Below are 17,750 nucleotides of genomic sequence, written 5' to 3' on the forward strand. Positions count from 1 at the left end.
ATATATATATATAAGCGGTCTCCGTAGTCTTGGGGTAACGTTCCCACCTCATGACTCAAGGTACGCGGGTTCAAACCTGGCGGAGGTAGTGGAATTTTTAAGGGCGGAAAAATTCAGAGAACAAGTCCTCCGGGAGGGTCTTTAAGCCGTGGGTCCCGTGTCGTAGATTTACGGCACGTAAAAGAACCTCATGTCTCTAGGAGACCTCTGAGCTAAATTAGGCAACAATTTCCCGCCCAAGCAGTTTCCAATGCCTCTGATAGATGGGGGAAATATCAGGTAACGACGGCCGACTTCGTTGGCTGAACGGGGCTGATAACACGCACCAGTACACACACACACACACACACACACACACACATATATATATATTACGTCAGTGATAGTGTTGTATTGTGCAATAATTCCCTCCTAACTGATTCTTAGGCTTTCTTTACGTCGGTACATAGCCTGTATACTGGCCTATTATGTTCTCATTATTTCTCCCGTATCTGACGAACACATAGCACCTGCTCAGTATTTGTTCTATTATGTCGGAACCCATATTTGTAACTTTAAACTTCCAAAACTTTTGCACACTTCATAAAGCATAGACTTAATTGTGATTTGCAAATTATATTTGAATCTTTCGACATTTGGCAAAATAAATGAACTACCTAAAATTTAGATCTTGAAAGTGTAAACTCTGTGACCACTGAAGTGTGAAGATTCGTAGAGCACGTGTTATGGAAATTGCGAGTATTCAGGACTTAATATATTTCTGTGACCTTCTATGTCATCCTCTCAACTTTCCTTAACTAAAGTTGTGTCTATGTCTCAACAGGATGTAGAAAGTTTTATTAGTTGGATGAGAACAGGCTCGACTCCAGTTGTCGCGACAAGAATGACACTGTTCACGAACTCTGTGAAACAGAGTCCTACTTGGAAATCCGATAGTCTTTCAGCTTGTCATAATCACGAAACCCCATCACTGATCATATTCTGAGCCAGCTGATTCTACTCTGCACCCTTACACACTTTCTCTCTAACATCTACTTTCATTTTACCTACTATCTCACTTATATACCGGTCATGCAAGAGAGATCTTCTCTTCAGGTTTCCAAACAATATATACTTGTGCTACATGTTCCAGTAATTAAGTTGTTGTTAATCTGATTACCGTCATTTTTCTTTTTCCTTTTGGCGCTACAGCCCCAATTTGGGCCTTGGTCTACCTCCATGAAACTCTCCGTTTCTCTTCGGTTTACTAGATCTTATACATTCAGTAGGTCTCCTTGTGCGTGTGATCAGCTCGTCGCAAGAAATCTACCGATACACAAACACTAAATATCTATGCCCTGAGTGGGATTCGAACCCACAATCCCGGCTTCCGAGCCAGTGGAGACAGTGCATGCCTTAGACCGCTCGGCTACCGGATCACCATAATAATATTCGGCACATAGAACAAGTTTTATAGCTCTACACTTTACAGAGCTATCCACTGCTTTATTACGTCGTTTCTCTTATGTCCACACGTTTCTTTCGGTATCAGAGGAGTGCGAACGAGAGACTTGCAAATTGAAGCATAGCTTCTTGTTTTTCTGCAGTTGTTTACATAAGGCAGATCTCTCGTCTGTGCGTAACGACATTGCTCTGAACGTCAGTTTGTTTCTGCAGGATCAGGATATGCATCGCATCCATCACTCAACGGCCGGAAACTTTGTTTGACTCCACTGACCGATGGTTTTATGTAATGTAAGTGCTACAGAAATGTAAACATGCCTGTAAGGAGACTGCATAAATATTGCAGATTTTCTTACTCAGACATTTGAATTCAAAGCTCTTAGTTTTACTCTATGCGAATTATTCACACTCCAGATAATGGAATCTGTGTGAGAACGGCGTCAGAATCTTTGCCTTGAACTTCAGACTAATCAGAATAATGTATATCATCAATATACGCAACTACTGTACGAGAGATGCTTTCCTTTTTCTCATTACGGATCAGGCAACGTAATGGATTTTTCACTCTCTGCAGACGAGTGACCGAATTGTATCTATAAATAGCCCAACTTCGCCTGCATAAAAATCTATAATTTCTACTGATCGATAATTTTAGCTCACCAGTCAGATACTATTTAACCTCTTCATTTGAAACAGTGTCGTAAAACAAGATGTTCTGGGAACAACTACATGTAATCGCCTATTTTCCTTTGATACAACACGGACCACATAGAAAAAACGCCTCCAAAAATTCATCGTTGCCAAGGGAACATCTTTACTTAGACGTTGCCTAACAACCAAAGAAGGAGCATAATTCACCGTGCCGTGTCGTCAATAGGAGCAATACACATACAGACACACAGACCGATGGGAGGGATTTCTGAAGTACGCCGTCGAGATGGGCTTAGGTGCCATGATACGCGTACCACGTTTTGTGAAGATTGGTTCAGGTATTCAGAGGTTAATACGGGGGTACATAGACACACAGTCAGCATGGTTATTGCATAAACCTATTACGAGAGTAGGCTAATAATCTAAGAACCAATTATATAAACTCTGAGCTAAAATTTGACATATTTTCTGGAAGGAGTATTTGGGTACTACACTGTAGATTTAATCTTGCGAACTGTATCACAGGACCGTCATTCCGACTTGGTTGTTGCATGTTCTTTCTTGAGAAATCTACAAGGTTTCACCTGTTATCCGACATTTTCCGCCAGCAGCAACGATTGACCCACGAACTGCTGGCAAATCTCCTTCTATCTTAGTGAACGCCATGCATCTCCTTCAGGACTTCTCAGGGCCCCGCTCCCTTGTCTTGCTCGCTCATTGGTATTCTGCACGGCATTATTAAATATCATTTAGAGGGGACTGGGTTTGATGGACGACGCTTCGAAACCTGGATTTATAATATCTAACCCCCGCAACTCGATTTTGCCTGCCGTGGGGCTGTGATGGTCGATACTATGAGATCCTGTGAGGAACCGCTTCCCCATCTCCCGAGTAATCCCTTCTCCATCCCCATCCAACCTTTCTATTCCGGCCACTTTCGTGTTCTCAGTCAGTGGCGTAGTGACCCTAATCAAATTCATGTCGCTGTGATTGGGACAAAGTGACAGAACAGATAAAGACAGCCATGTACCAAAGCATTAAAACATGAACACGTGTGGGGAAGCGGAGGTAAATCTCCCCGCATTCTTAACTTCGGCACTGGACGGATGTGTCTGGGCGGTTGGTTGGGCTTCGCGGCCAATCTACGAGTAAATGCTGTGGCAGAGATAAGAGATAATAATCCATAACCAAGTCATCCATCCGGAATTGGTTTATTTTGTTCACCGAGCTAAAGAAATGAAAATGTAATGACAGTATGATGAGGAGCTTCATAATTTGTATTCTTTTTCAAGTATAATTAGAATGATCAAGTCACGGAGGATGAGGTGAGCAGGACATGTAGCACCAATGGGGGAGAAGAGGAATGCATATATGATATTGGTGGGAAAGTCAGAAGGAAAGAAACCACTGGGAAGACCAAGACGTAGGTGGGTGAACAATATTAGGATTGATCTTACAGAGATAGGATGTTATGGTATGATTGGATTTATCTGGCTCAGGATAGGGACCAATGGAAGGCTCTTGTGTACATGGTAATGAACTTTCGGATTTCATAAAATTCTGGGAAATTCTTCAGTAGTTGTAGAATTGGCGGCTCCTCGAGAAGGGCTCAGCTCCATGAGTGAGTAAGCAAATAAGAATGTACGGCAGCCAGTGACGGCGTTTACCACGGAGGGTACTACGGAAGTTGTTGAACCCGTAGGTCTCGGAGGTAACGTTCTTGTACGAGTATGTCCGACAGTTAGAAATGTCATCGGTTGTCAGCAAAATGACAGGAAAGTTGAATTACTCGTACTTCCTAATTCTATCGGTAAATCTACCGTGTTGTGTCTACCGACGTGCAGCCGAGGAATATTAACTGAGTGACTAACTGGCTGACTCGTTAACCAATCAACAGCAAGTAACAAAATAAGTAGCGTAGTTGGTTAAGGCACTATGCTACAAGCCGGAAGGTAGCGGGTTCCATTCCTGATGAGGTCACTGGAATTTTTCAATCTACCTAATCCTTTCAGTCGCAATATGACCATGGGGTCGACTCAGCTTCTAACAGAAATGAGTTCCAGGAAACTTCATGGGGGTAAAGGGCGTCCGGCGCGTAAGGCTGACAACCTTACCACCACCTATGGGCCGATTGACTGGAGAAAATGTAAGAGCCTCGACGTCTCACAATCCTATGGGCCTTCACAGCTTGTTGTAGGGATAGCTTTACCTTTATCTCTAAGACATTAAGATGCAAGTCACTATTCAGTTATATCTTGTTTATTGCTTATGTTGAATATGTGCAGCTAAAACCCGACATATTTGAGCCTTATAAGGTCCTTATGAAGGGCATGTAGCTCACTGAAATAGAATTTCACAAACCACATATATACAACCAGAAGATTAGGATATCTGGTACATAAATCTCCCATGAATTTAAAACCGACATTGTGTTACAATTAAGTGGCATATGTTGTGGTTATTGCACTGGCGCTGGTTACAATGTTTCGTGCCGTGCTGTGTGGTGTTGTTCCATGTCTGCTTTCTGTTCGTGTCGATACCGTGAATTTCTGCGGCTTTGTTGTGGTTACTAGTAAATGGAGTATTGAACAGTTCAGTGCAAGTCGGGGTTGTAGCAAATGCGTAGGCAGCATAAGTGAGTGTGACTTGAATCTTAATGTCATACAGATAGTCTAGTGGGTAAGGACCGCCTCTGTGGTCTAGTGGTCAGAGTTCCTGGCTACATATCCAGAGGTTCCGGGTTCGATTCCCGGCGCTAAAATATTTTCTGGGAAGTAGTAGCTCTGGAATGGAGTCCCCTCAGCCTCGCGAGGATAAGTGAGGAGAGACTTCAAGGAAATAGCGGCTCCGGTCTAGAAAACTGAAATTAACGGCTGTGGGTATCCGTTGCGCTGACCAACCGACATCCTCTATCCGCTAAAGTTGGCACAAACTTCGCCGACAAGCGGCGGTCGCTCGGTCGGTATAGTTCCATGCGGAATACAAGCCACGGAGTTTCTGTTATTGTTTTAGTATAGTGGGGTAAATGAATGTTATCAAAATTGTAGTACAGTAGAGAACCCGATTTTTCAGTACCGATAATGTCACAGTCCTTCACTGGATATGATCCTGATCCAATTGCGCACGCCTCCCATGCTCACAAGATTTGCTTCAAGATATGTAGTAATATTACACGTTCATCTACTTTTTCGTCTTTCCAGTGATCACTTTTCAAGACGTTTGATTTATTCATTCATTGTTGGAGGAGGTGGGTTTCCCCATGCACTTAGACCAGTTATTGGTCCATTGTGCATCCCCTTTTAATTTCTCCTGTCCCCATACCTTACCAGTACTGGTGCCCGTTATCAGCCCCTTTCTGCCAGCGATGTCGGCCCTCTACTAACAGTGGTATCTAATACTTTCCCCATCTACTGGAGGCATTGGAAACTACTTGGGCGAGAAAATTTGCCTAATTTAGCTCAGAGGTCTCCTAGAGACATGAGGTTCTTTTACGTGCCGTAAATCTACGACACGGGACCTACGGCTTAAAGTCCCTCCCGGAGGGCTTGTTCCCGAATTTTTTCCGCCCTTAAAAATTCCACGACCTCCGCCGGGTTTGAACCCGCGTACCTTGAGTCATGAGGTGGGAACGTTACCCCTAGACTACGGAGGTCACTTTTCAAGACGTTTACTAGACTGAAATCTGTAATAACAATTAGAATTAACATAACTATATTGATACTGTGACATGTCTAACCGTTGCTGGGCAACAGGAAGTGGAACGAGTTACCACGAAGACAGACCCTTGATAAAAGTTCAGTAGCCAAGTTACGCAACAGTGGAAACGAGGTTACGCAACAGTAGGAAAGCGGTGTTTGTCCGTGCCTAGCCGAGCCGAAGCGCGCTAGTTGCTACCCAACGTTGCTCAGCAATGCCTTTGTAAACACGGCGTCAATCAACAGGGTAGCCCGTGCAGCGACTGTTGCTAGGCAATCGGTAGACACGAAGTCACGTAACTGTTTTCTGTGTTGTCACTGAGGAAGCTACATAATAGGAGTATTCGTTAGTGAGAGGGAGTAACCAGTGAGTTGCAGTCTAGCATTCGCCGGATTGAATGGAAGCAGGAGGAGTAACTGTGATACTGCAGATGGCAGTAACTGTAAAAATGTGAATTGTGTAAATGTAAGAGCGGATGTGCAATAAATTCGCTAGATCCAGAACGGCGGTTCCTGCCCAACACGTGACAGTACTAATGATGATTCCGACGAAGACGACGATGATAATGATGATGCCAATACTTATCTGGGGGGGGGACTTCTTTGGGACTAGAACACATTACTCATCCACTAATGGCGAGAGTAGGGAGACTTCATACGCGTGTCTATATTTTTGCGAAGCAAGCTCATTGTAAAGTATTAAGTGAACAATGGTCAGAGATTAAGAAATGTTAAAACAAGTTTGGAATTTGCAGCGAATCTTCAGGTTCCGCCAATGTATTTCAAGATTGTTGCTCCAACCTCAGAAGTTCGAGTAGTCGCCATGTTAGCTTTGTTGACGGGAAGAAGCTGGAAAGTGTTAAGGTACTTAGTTCTCGAATTCGTAAAAAAATGCATGGAACTGTCTCGGCTAGTGTTTCTGCTGTAAATGGGACCCACATAGAGACATATGTAAGTGACTCGTGAAAGGTTGTTGGAAACATGACAGTATTGGTACAGATGAATCTAGCTGAAGTGGGGTGTACACTCAAAGAATATCAGTTCTATTGCAGTCTGCACGCCACTGATGACGCACTTTGTCACGTCTATCTATTAATATTGCGCTCTGGGACCCGGACACAGGTCATGATTTAGAACCTGCATTTTAACAAAAATATGAATTATGCGATACTTTGTGGTTTGGGTGCGGGAAGGGGGGGGTGCTCCATTTAAATGCACTTCGGAAAGAATGTCTTTATCTTTTTGTAATTCTTTGAGTTTCTTTCGTTCGTTCCCCTATACCACCTTTCTCTGCTTACAAGAAAACGAGGCAATTTACGTCATATTATTTCAAGATATCTTTTGAGATGTGTTCTAATTCAGAAGATTTAAATTCTTAGAAGGGCCATATTGCAGAAGAAGATAGCCCCTTTTCAACTCAGCACCTATTTTAACCAAGTTTACTTCCTGCGGAGATGTGGGATTATAGTGTCATAATTTGTGTGAGTGTCCTACTAATAAATTTTAAACCAAGGAATATAATGTTATTAACAGCTATGCAGAGGTTCTCACCTAATATTATTTTTGAAGTATTAGCACTTTTAATGCAACTTAACATAAAGGCCTTGAATATTGCATGACAGATGTTCCTCAATAAACAGTTTATAAAATTGTTGAGTAGAATCCAGAATAACAATATTTCAAGCATTAATTTATATTTCAGGACAAGAAAAAATGGGACATGGCAGCTAGTAAGCTGACATTTAGTTCTGAAATGATAGAAGTGTACCCAAAACTTTTAAAAAATATATTTAATAAAAAGGAACCAACTACATAGGAGCGAAATTTTGCAATTTGGTGTCACAACTTTTACATAGGGACAGGCAATATTTGTCCACATTATATAAGGATCTACTGAGTAATATAATTGTTAATTGAGGCTTTGTACACAGATAGACGTATTTGCAGTAAAGAACACGTCACATAATCTTCCAGAAACTTCTCCTTATGAAGAATGAAGTCGTCTTAGGCCCTCGAAGTCCATTATCATCTATTCCATACTTCATCACTCCTATCGACATTCTTTCATCCCCTTCCGTCAACTGTTTCTATACCGTTATCTCACTTCCTTTTCTTTTGGTATCGACTTCAGCGCCATATTACACCGTCTTTCATTATTCAAAGGTCGGATGTATACATACAGTGTCAGTTTTGCCTTCTATCTCATTATGAACGAACGTTTCAAAGTTGTGCCTATTTACTTTGCTATATCTCTCTCTGTCCACATGTAACAAACAGAGAACCGCTGAAAAAATGTTCTAAGATTTTGCCACTGCGAAATTACACTAGCATGCAAATACTCGTTCCAGTTTTGGATAAATTAAGACAAAAATAACGGACAATTTCGAGTGTACTCCGAGTGTAATTCTAAATATTTATCGGAACTGAAATTATTTCTAACAGACATTGTATAGGAAAACGAAAAACACATTTATGTTCAGCACAGTTCTTCTGTCAGTCCAACTGTTATTGACATCAAAGCTAAGAAAAGGTAAAGTATTTCCTGTGCGTAGCTTATTAAGCACTATTCCATGAAGGCGTATGGGGGAGTGAATGTATAGATCCAAATTTCTTGACCTTCACATCAGCTGGAGGTGAATGGTCAGCTCCACACCAAGGCCACTTGACCCTCGGGGAAAGAGCCCACGGTACCCTTCGGATAGAGGCTGGGTGGACCACAGAACCGGTCTGGACGACGTGGAGAAGAAGACATTCTTGCCCCTACAAGAACTCGAAATCCGACCCCTTGGTCGTCCAGCCCGTAACCACTCGCTGTATCAACTACGCTATCTCGTCTCCTACTGTTATTGTCACAATTTAATAAAAATCATAGGTGTCGCTGATTTGTTATAATACACTTACCTTAAATAACTTTCTATTTCCTTTAGCTTCACTTTTTTATCTGCTTCATTTTGGGCCTCATGTGTTTGTTTAGTTCTTTGCGTCTGCTTGCTTTAATGCTGATAATATATGCTGCAGTTCATTACGGTATCAACAATTTTACAAACTTGGGTTCCTCTGTTCTTATGAATTGTTTATAAACATTTATATAAACACGTACGCCTATACAGAAAATTCCCGGACTAGGTCATAAAAGAAATGCTGACTTAACTTACAAAATTGGCGGCCATATCCTTCAATATAGCCTCCTTGGGAAGGTGTGCAGCGATCCAACACTTTTCCCACGCTTCAAACGTACAGTGGAAGCCATTTTCCTTAATGCTGTCGAGTGTCGCTTGCGGTTCCCTTTGGATGTCAGACACTGTTTCAAAACGTCGTCGCTTCAGTTGCGTTTTCGTTAGGGAAACAAAGCGAAATCACAGGAGGCTAAGTCCGGCGAGTATGGAGGATTAGGAACGATAACCGTGTTGTTAGTCACAAACTGCGTGGTTTTCAGGGACGTGTGGGCTGGCGTGTTGTCATGATGATGAAGCCAGTTGTGGTTGCACCAAAGTTCCCGTCCTTATCATTGCACATTTTCTCTCAAGCGTCCGAAACGTCACAGTAAAAGTCAGAGTTGACCGTAGTGTTCGAAGGAACAAATTCATGGTGAACAATCCGCTTCACGTTGAATAAAACAATGAGCATGCGCTCTGTTGAACTCCGGGCCTGTCGTGCCTTTTTTTCTCTTGGTGACTGTGGGCTCTTCCACTGTGACAATTGTTGCTTTGTTTCAGGATCATAACCGTAAATCCAACTTTTGTCGCCCGTTATGATCCTAGAGACACGAGTAAAAGTATCGTTCTCGTCAGTCTTCTCTCGTAGTTCAAGATATACCTTTACGCGCCGCTGCTTTTGATCATTTTCAGGAGTCTGGGGGAACAAACTTCGCGGAAATACGGCGCATGTCCGAATTTTCTGTTAAGATCTCCTGGCAAATTCCATAACTGATCTCAGCGGTGTCTGTGAGCTCAAGGATTGTACGGCGACTGTCTTCGTGTATGACTTTTTCGAAATTTTTCAACATTTTCTGTCTTTCTGCCGGTGCTTTGTCTCTTTGAAATTTCGTTGTCTTCAACTGACACTCGACCGGTCTTGAGATTTGAATGCAAATCAAAAACCGTTTAAAGAATGTTCTCCAAAAGCCACACGAAATATTTCAAGTGTTTCGTTAGCGGATTTACCGAATATCGCGCAAAACTTTATGCAGACACATTCGTTGCTCGACTTTACCTTCCATCGCAGAAAAAATAAAACACGAAGTCCAAACAGCGCTCGTGTAAAAATAATGTGTATTCACAGCGCAGTGTCAAGTGGCAGACTGAATCAATAGGCTTTCGGAAGTGTGACCTTGGCCCTCCTTCTCATCAGCAACAATTAGAGCCAGAGATCTTTCCAGTACCCATCGTATACAGTATTGCCACATATTTGGGGGGCCGCTGTCTAGTAATGGACTATTTCGTCATAGTATGTAGTAAAATGTTTCGAAACGTATGAACTGACGGAGCAGACGCTTTTGATTACAGATTGAAAGAGTATTGTCGATTTTTAGGTTATCAACAACGTACTTTCAGCTAGAGAGATTTTGATGTGTAATGTATTGTCGCGTATCGGGCGTATATCGCGACAAATAACTTCACGCCGTATTTAATATAGCGAATTTTATTTCACATTCGCACTTACAATCACCCAAATTACAGATTTACGGTTACTGCTATCTGCAGTATCACAAATAGTACACTCCAAATGCCAGAATACAACTGACTAGTTGCTGGCTAACTCGGAACTAACTCGGAGGTAGCTCGAGGACTGACTCGTAGGTAGCTCCAGGACTGACTCGGCGGTAGCTCCAGGACTAACTGTGAATAGCCTTCACTGCTCCTTATGTAGCCTCGATCGGACAATTGTCGTCTGGTGCCTTGTTGCTAGCCACGCTGTCCGGAGTTGTTGACTGCTGCCCATCAACCGCGATATCCCTCGGTGACGTCGCCGCTGTTTACTCGCTTTGCATAGCTTCAAGGTTGCGGGGACTCGGCTAACGACGGCTCCGCTCGGCTCACTTCGGCTCCGCTCGTGACGTCACCGCGCGTTGCGCGTTGCATAGCTACCAGGATGCGGGGTGATTACTCGCCTATTACGCGGGTGCTACGTTACACCTACGTGCAGCTGGGGAGGTAGGGGTCAGCATGTCACACTATGAATAAGTAAGGAAAGTACTCTGGCCTATTCATCCGTAAAATACATCATAGGCATTCCAAGACTGACTATAGACCAGGCATGTCCAACTTCAAACAGGTTGTGATCGACTTTTTAGTGTCAAAACTGCCAGTGATCTACCACCCCCTCCTATCGTCGTACCTCGCTTTAAGCAAAAATATTGGTAAAAATAACACGACACATGATGTTTGTTGTAAAGGCAACATACGTTGAAAGTATAGACTACTTTAACACGTATTTTCCTTTCAAAATCTGAATATAATAATATTATATTACAAGTGAATTTACATGCTTTTCACTTATAATTTCCTTATAGGCCTATGAGATCGACCAAAAATCGTTCCGCGATCGACCAGTCGATCGCGACCGACGCGTTGGACATACCTGCTATAGACAATCACGATAAACCTCAGTCAGATTAGCTAGTAGCCTAGATACGAAACTGTTTTCTTCTGCCTACAAACCTAGGTTGATGCAAATGTATTTCGCTACTTCTTGAACTAACTGCTATTAGTAAGTACGTATATACGTGCCGGTATCCCTCTCAGTCTCAAAGAATCATAATGAAGTAGGATAAACTTTCTATTTCTTTCAGTTTTCTCTCTCCCTCTCCTTCTACATTTTCGCCTTCTAGCTACTTTGGTGCCAGAAATTAGCACTGCAAATTGTCAACCTAGATCAGTGGTTCTCAACCAATGTTACGCTAAATTTTGATAAATGGGGCGAGAGTTTTATAAGAGAAAAATCTGTATATAAAATGACATATGCAAACTAAATATCGACAATTTGTTAGTTGTTATACACACACGCGCGCGCGCGCGAACGAATTTAAGAAGAGGTCTCCATTGTGTGTAGTGTAATATATGCCCCTTAGTGTTGTGTAGTTTTGTGTGCTGTGCTTTGTTCGATCGTGGGGAATTATTTTGTGTGTTGTGTCTTACTGTATTACCACTGCCTATTACCACTGCTTCCGGATAGAAACATATTTGCAGTCAAATAATAATAATAATAATAATAATAATAATAAAGTTGAGATATTTGCTAAGCGAAAGAGGCACCAGTATACAAAGAGAAGGGTCTCCTGGGTTGTAACGTTGTTTAGTTCGGAGAGATCCGGACGTTTCGGACTAACGTACTATCACCAGGTACTGGTTGAAAATGAGTCAAATAAGAAACCTGCAGGAATAGGCGGCTTGTAGCTTGCCTTCATAGACACCGCTATGAGAACGTCAAATTCAACACTCACAAGAAGCCAGTGCGTTTTCATAAACCTTTTGAATTTATGTGGGTTTTGAGGTTCTTACAGCTGTGATTACGGAGACATAACGCCGTGTAGTTAGTTAGAAGTCAACCGACTTTTCGCTGGAAGAGCGAATAAGACTAGCAATAAACTGGCGTGTAACTTCATCGTTGTTTTGTTTGACGATAATTTTTACATATTTTTACACGAGGGGCAATATTGAAAACATATATATGTTTACTGCAAATTTTAGCTTTCTCTTCTAATTATAGTGAGACACTTAAAAGAAGTGAATATCACAGATTTGCAGGGAGCACCAAATGATGAGAGCCGCTGTCCCAGACAGATACCTGTTTGTAAAATGCTGTCATGATTTGGGTGTGTGCGCGTGGCTTATAAGACGGGTTTTGGATTGGATGATTGGATATATTGCACCTTAAATATTCACAACTAGGATCTATAGGTAATGCAGCGCTATCGCTGGTCTACACACTGTACAGTTCACTGCTGCACAAGCACTAGGGTTCTCAGTCTTCCCTAGTCGTATCCTGAGAACGGACTTATAAAATCACACATGAAGTCTTCTTTTCATCGCCAAATTCCTTTCTTGCCATTATTATGCAGTTGCCAATTCGGAAGACTCGACTCAATTCAAATCCTCTGCTCCCTAGCTCATATTCCGGCAAACTGGCGTCTCCAAACTTTGTTCTATTCTATACTGCTATATGGTGCCGAACGCTTCTTTATAACCACTTTGCACGGACAACGCAGAAAACAGCCTCTCTCTTGTTGAGGAGTTTTATTTACTGACCCGTTGCCTAGCAATGGACTTCCTATTGTTGCGTGCATGTATTCGCCAAGTAGTTGCTTAGCAATGAGTCTATAAGTCACAATACGGAATATTAGCTCGTGTGTGTTGTGACAACGAACAGATACTATAACAGCCCATGCGACTCTGCGTTCAAGGACTGAAGGAACTATAGTGTAATATTTGAAAATATGTCAACTCATGGGCGAGATCAGGGACAAGGAGTTCAACTGAAAAAAAAAGAGAAATACAATAGCATTCTGAAGATATAATTCCTGACCGTGTACATCCGTGTGACGAATTTAAATCGAGATATAACGGGCGTAACGCAAACATCGTGGAGAGATTAGAAAATTAGTGTTTGCAGCAGTCTATGTAAATTGTTTTGTCATTATTATAATGCCTATAATTTCCATAATTTCCATTAGAATAATAATCAAAGAAATTTACACAAACTGGAAAATGTAAAAGAGAGAGAGAGAGTGGGAGACAAAAATAGCAATTGAAAAGGAATGAGGAATTTGAACATAAAGGGAAATGGACAAGGGGTACTAGAATGGAGGAATGCATGAAAGTGGAGGTAACACCGACAGAAACGCAGTAATGCGTTGTAATTGTCCTTCCAGTAACATAAACTTTTTGTGACAGGCAGGTCAAGTTAAATTCTTAACACGAACAGAGATTTTTCTCCAGTGTTACTGAGTTCAAGCTAGCTCTGAGACCCAACGAGACTCCTAACCGGTGTGTATCTGCGGAAGTTTAACCAGACGTAAAGCGGTTGGAGCGTGAGATTCAACAATCACTCGCCTCTAGTGTTCAGGTAAGAAATATTTTGAAGTATCATATCAAAGTTCTTTTCTACAAAAGTGAAAGTAAAGATTACTGCAGTGTGGCAGATATTCCCTGGCATTTCAGAATACGTATTCCTTCCATCTTCAGGGTAAAAAGTACAATAACATTTCTTTCTAACCTGATGATGGAAGTCGTACGTTCCTCCTAAACGTAGGTAAACATCTACTAGTCTAAACAGCTTCATCCCAGAACGCAGTAATGAACAGTGATGTTCATAGTCGCCGCTGTGGAGATCTTCATGTGTCACACGACGAACCTCACCGTTTCACCGTTTATTTTTCTACTTAGCACAGCCTTTCTTAAGACACGCAGCTTATCCCAGATGGTCCGATGGCCGATTATGTGGTACCCGAATCTTCGTTACAGTGTTCAGAAGAGTTTATTAGTGAACTATAATCTAATGTAGTGTGCGCGCTCACATCTTAGCTTTCATATACATTTTAATATTAACATTTCGTCCATTCCCAGGCCTTAAAAGTAGTTTCCTGCCTGTAGACTTTCTGACTGAAGATCTGCATGCACTTCTTGCCCTCCACCCTGTGGGTGCTACTGGCAGTGTTCGCAGGAGTAGGCTGAGTATTGTCACTAGCATTGGGATTGAGGTGGTATGAATCGAGAGTTGAGAGTCAGTGAATCTGGTTGGGATATAGATCGATTATCGATAATACAGGGCGTCGTTCTAGCGGCAACAGTCGTTCCAAGTCATTGGGCCGTGAGAGTGGTAAGTAATGACCAACTATCTGTAAACGGGACGTGAGACATTTGTTAGTTTCGGTCGGCAGAGAAAGATGGTGACTGTAGCAACCAGCTCACTCTGTTGGTCCAGGTCACACGTAATTGCTGTTGTTAGTTTCTAAACGTAAGTTATTAACTCTGAAGGCTGGATTCGATTCTCTGCGGAGGCAACAATATCTTTACCGTTGCGATAGGCTCCTCATTAGTTCTAAAGCGCACTTCCTACAAATTTAGCTGGTTTATTCTTTGACTGCATCGGGCGCACTGAAACAGAACTTGTAAACAGTTCTCAGTTCGGCCTAAAAATTCGTAACAATGATATATTGGTACAATTATTTACTTTTTGAACATTATTTATCATCCTATTTTTATTTAAAACGACCTTCTAAATCCTTTGTCAGGAGATAGGGGCTAGCTCTATAGATAGGTTCCCACTGAAGAGGCTTTTTACCTGAGGACGCAAACAGACTCCATTTGCTAAAACGTTCTTTTAAATAAAAACAGGACTAAGAATAATGTCCATAAAGCCATTCACTGCAACACTCAGTCTGTTGAAAACAAATTGGGTTAGTGGGCACTGTCTAAATGTTGTATGGAACAGAAAGCATAAATAAATACATATACATACAAATAAATATAATTAATTTAGTTTTAATATTGATAATGACAGGATTGAAGGAAGCAAAATGAGTACAATGAGATCTTTCACGGTGATGACTCCCCGCGTATTTCTGTAGATTTGGTTGCATACCTACTAACTTGTGGAGGACACCAGTCAGTGGATTTGCGAATTCACAAAGGTTGAATTTTGTGCTCAGCTTACGAACAGCGATGAAACGCCCAATTCTTAATGAACCCGTTCCCTTCATTCATCGACTTCATCTGATCGCTGCTCCTAAGGCTGTAAAATGTACTCAGGAAGTAATTATCGCTCTATTACCTATCGCACAGCAAATGCAGTATAGGCTAACATGCTGACACGAACATTTTAGGGCAGTTTCCATACACTTATTTTGAATTTAGGGAAATAACTTATATAGGAATTCTGGGTACGTAAACCGGGTATCTAACTCGGTATAGTAACTGGGCTATGTTGAGACCGATCGAAACAATGGGGTTCGGCTCCTGATAGGGGCGAAATTGTTTCTCTTCGTCGCTGTGTCCAGATTGACTCTCGGCCCCAAACACCCTCCTGTTCAAAGGTTTTATTGTCCGTGCAACTCACCACTGACCTCCCCCTAGTGTTGAAGATGAAGAAAGACTGGAGCTGTACCTGCCTTCCCATGCTCTTTGTGCCTGCCGTTAATTAAGCACAGGGCACTTTTGTTTTGTTCGTGTGACACAGCGAGACTGAATGCGCTTGGCAAGCCAGTAATGGCCGTACTGTACCTGCTCTGGAGCAGTTTGTGGAGTGAGAGCTGGCAAGGGAAACAGAAATATTCGAAGAAAACCTGCCCCAGGGCCATGTTTTCCACCACAATTCCTACAAGACCTAAAGTGGGATCGAACCAGTTGTGGGAAGCCGTTGACTAACCGCCTGAGCTATGGCACGGCCACAGCACACATTCATTTTTCATTCTGAATAGACAGAGTCGGTAACTTGCGAAGGAAATATTATTACGGTGGTCATGACCCTTGCAATGATTATATATGCGATAGATGAGAAGTGCATATAAAGTTTTAGACGCTAAACTTGAAGAAAGAGCATTTCGATGACATAGGATAGGCAATATATTAATAAGCTGAGCTACTGATAGCTTCTCAAGAAGGACTTGTTGCTCTTTGTAAATAATTAACTAAGCGACAACGCATCTGACTCATGTTAAATTATTTATTTGCTACTGTGGCTAATTGGGGCACGCGGTAGCGTAATTGGTTGAGGCACTATGCTACAAGCCGGTAGGTCGCGAGTTCGAGTCCCGATGAGGCGGATTTTTTTTCAATTTACCTAATCTTTCTAACCGCACTATGGCCATGGGTTCGACTCAACCACCAACAGAAATGAGTACCAGTAATCTTCATGAGTGGTGAAGGATGGCTGGAGCGTAAGGCTGACAACCTTACAGCTTTCTGTGAGCCGATTGTCTGAAGAAAAAGGGGAGCCTCAACGTCTCACAACCCTATGGACCTCTACGGCCTGTTATAGGGATAGCTTTACCTTTTTTACTGTAGCTAATTAACGAGTTTTTCTGAACTGCAAGGAGTTAATTCGTCGTGTTCAGCGGCTTCCAGTTTAGTGTGGTATAAGTTCAGTCTGTACCTACTCATTTTTTTTCTGTTTTTTTTTTTTTTTGGTTTTATCCATTCGAATTCAGGTGACTTTACAGTACGCCACTTGAACGTCTATCCCCCACCCTAACATCGCTTACAATTTATCATTTACAGTGATAGAGAGGGAGTGAGTTGTGTTTATCCCAGTACTGGGAGCAATATAATAACAAAATATTCGTAATAAAAGTGACGTTATTGCTTCTGGGATTATGATTAATCGAATAAACATTAGAGTTGTTTCTTTATGTAATTAATTAGTGACCATTTGTATTTGTACAGTATTTTGCCATAACAATAATGCTGTCTAATTTCCCGTATCGTAGAATGGTAATCTGATGGATCCCTTCGAACTGAACTCTTATTGACATGAAAGTTATCGTCACTTCGTCATCTCACATGTCTATATCAGCTGATATGATTTGCACATGTTCGTTATACACATGGTCTTTTTCAGCTGCAGAAAATGCAGTCCGTTATATTATTTTAAGTAGTTACTAATCGTTAATGTAAAGTTCTTACTTATGTAATTAAAGTAGCGGTTGGCTGGTCAGTTGCTGAGTGGCTGTCAATCTGGTTCGATTCACGAATCAGTGAAACAGAAGAGAGGTGTCATAGGGCCAGTAATCTATTTGTCTCACACTGTACAATGCAAATAGGCCTAATATTCTTCAAGTACAGTTACTGCCATTATGCCTGAACACGAGTTATGCGCTGTAGAATTTAACATTACTGTGTGATAGGAAAATGGAAGAGGTATGACATCACCCACGTTAAATATTCACACTTAAAATTCATGAAGTAGTGTGGGACTAGGGCTTATGTAAAATAATTTGCCTCCTTCCGCCTTCCAAGGTTGTTT

This window comes from Cryptotermes secundus, unplaced genomic scaffold, assembly GCF_002891405.2.
Source record: "Cryptotermes secundus unplaced genomic scaffold, Csec_1.0 scaffold589, whole genome shotgun sequence".
Taxonomy (NCBI): domain Eukaryota; kingdom Metazoa; phylum Arthropoda; class Insecta; order Blattodea; family Kalotermitidae; genus Cryptotermes; species Cryptotermes secundus.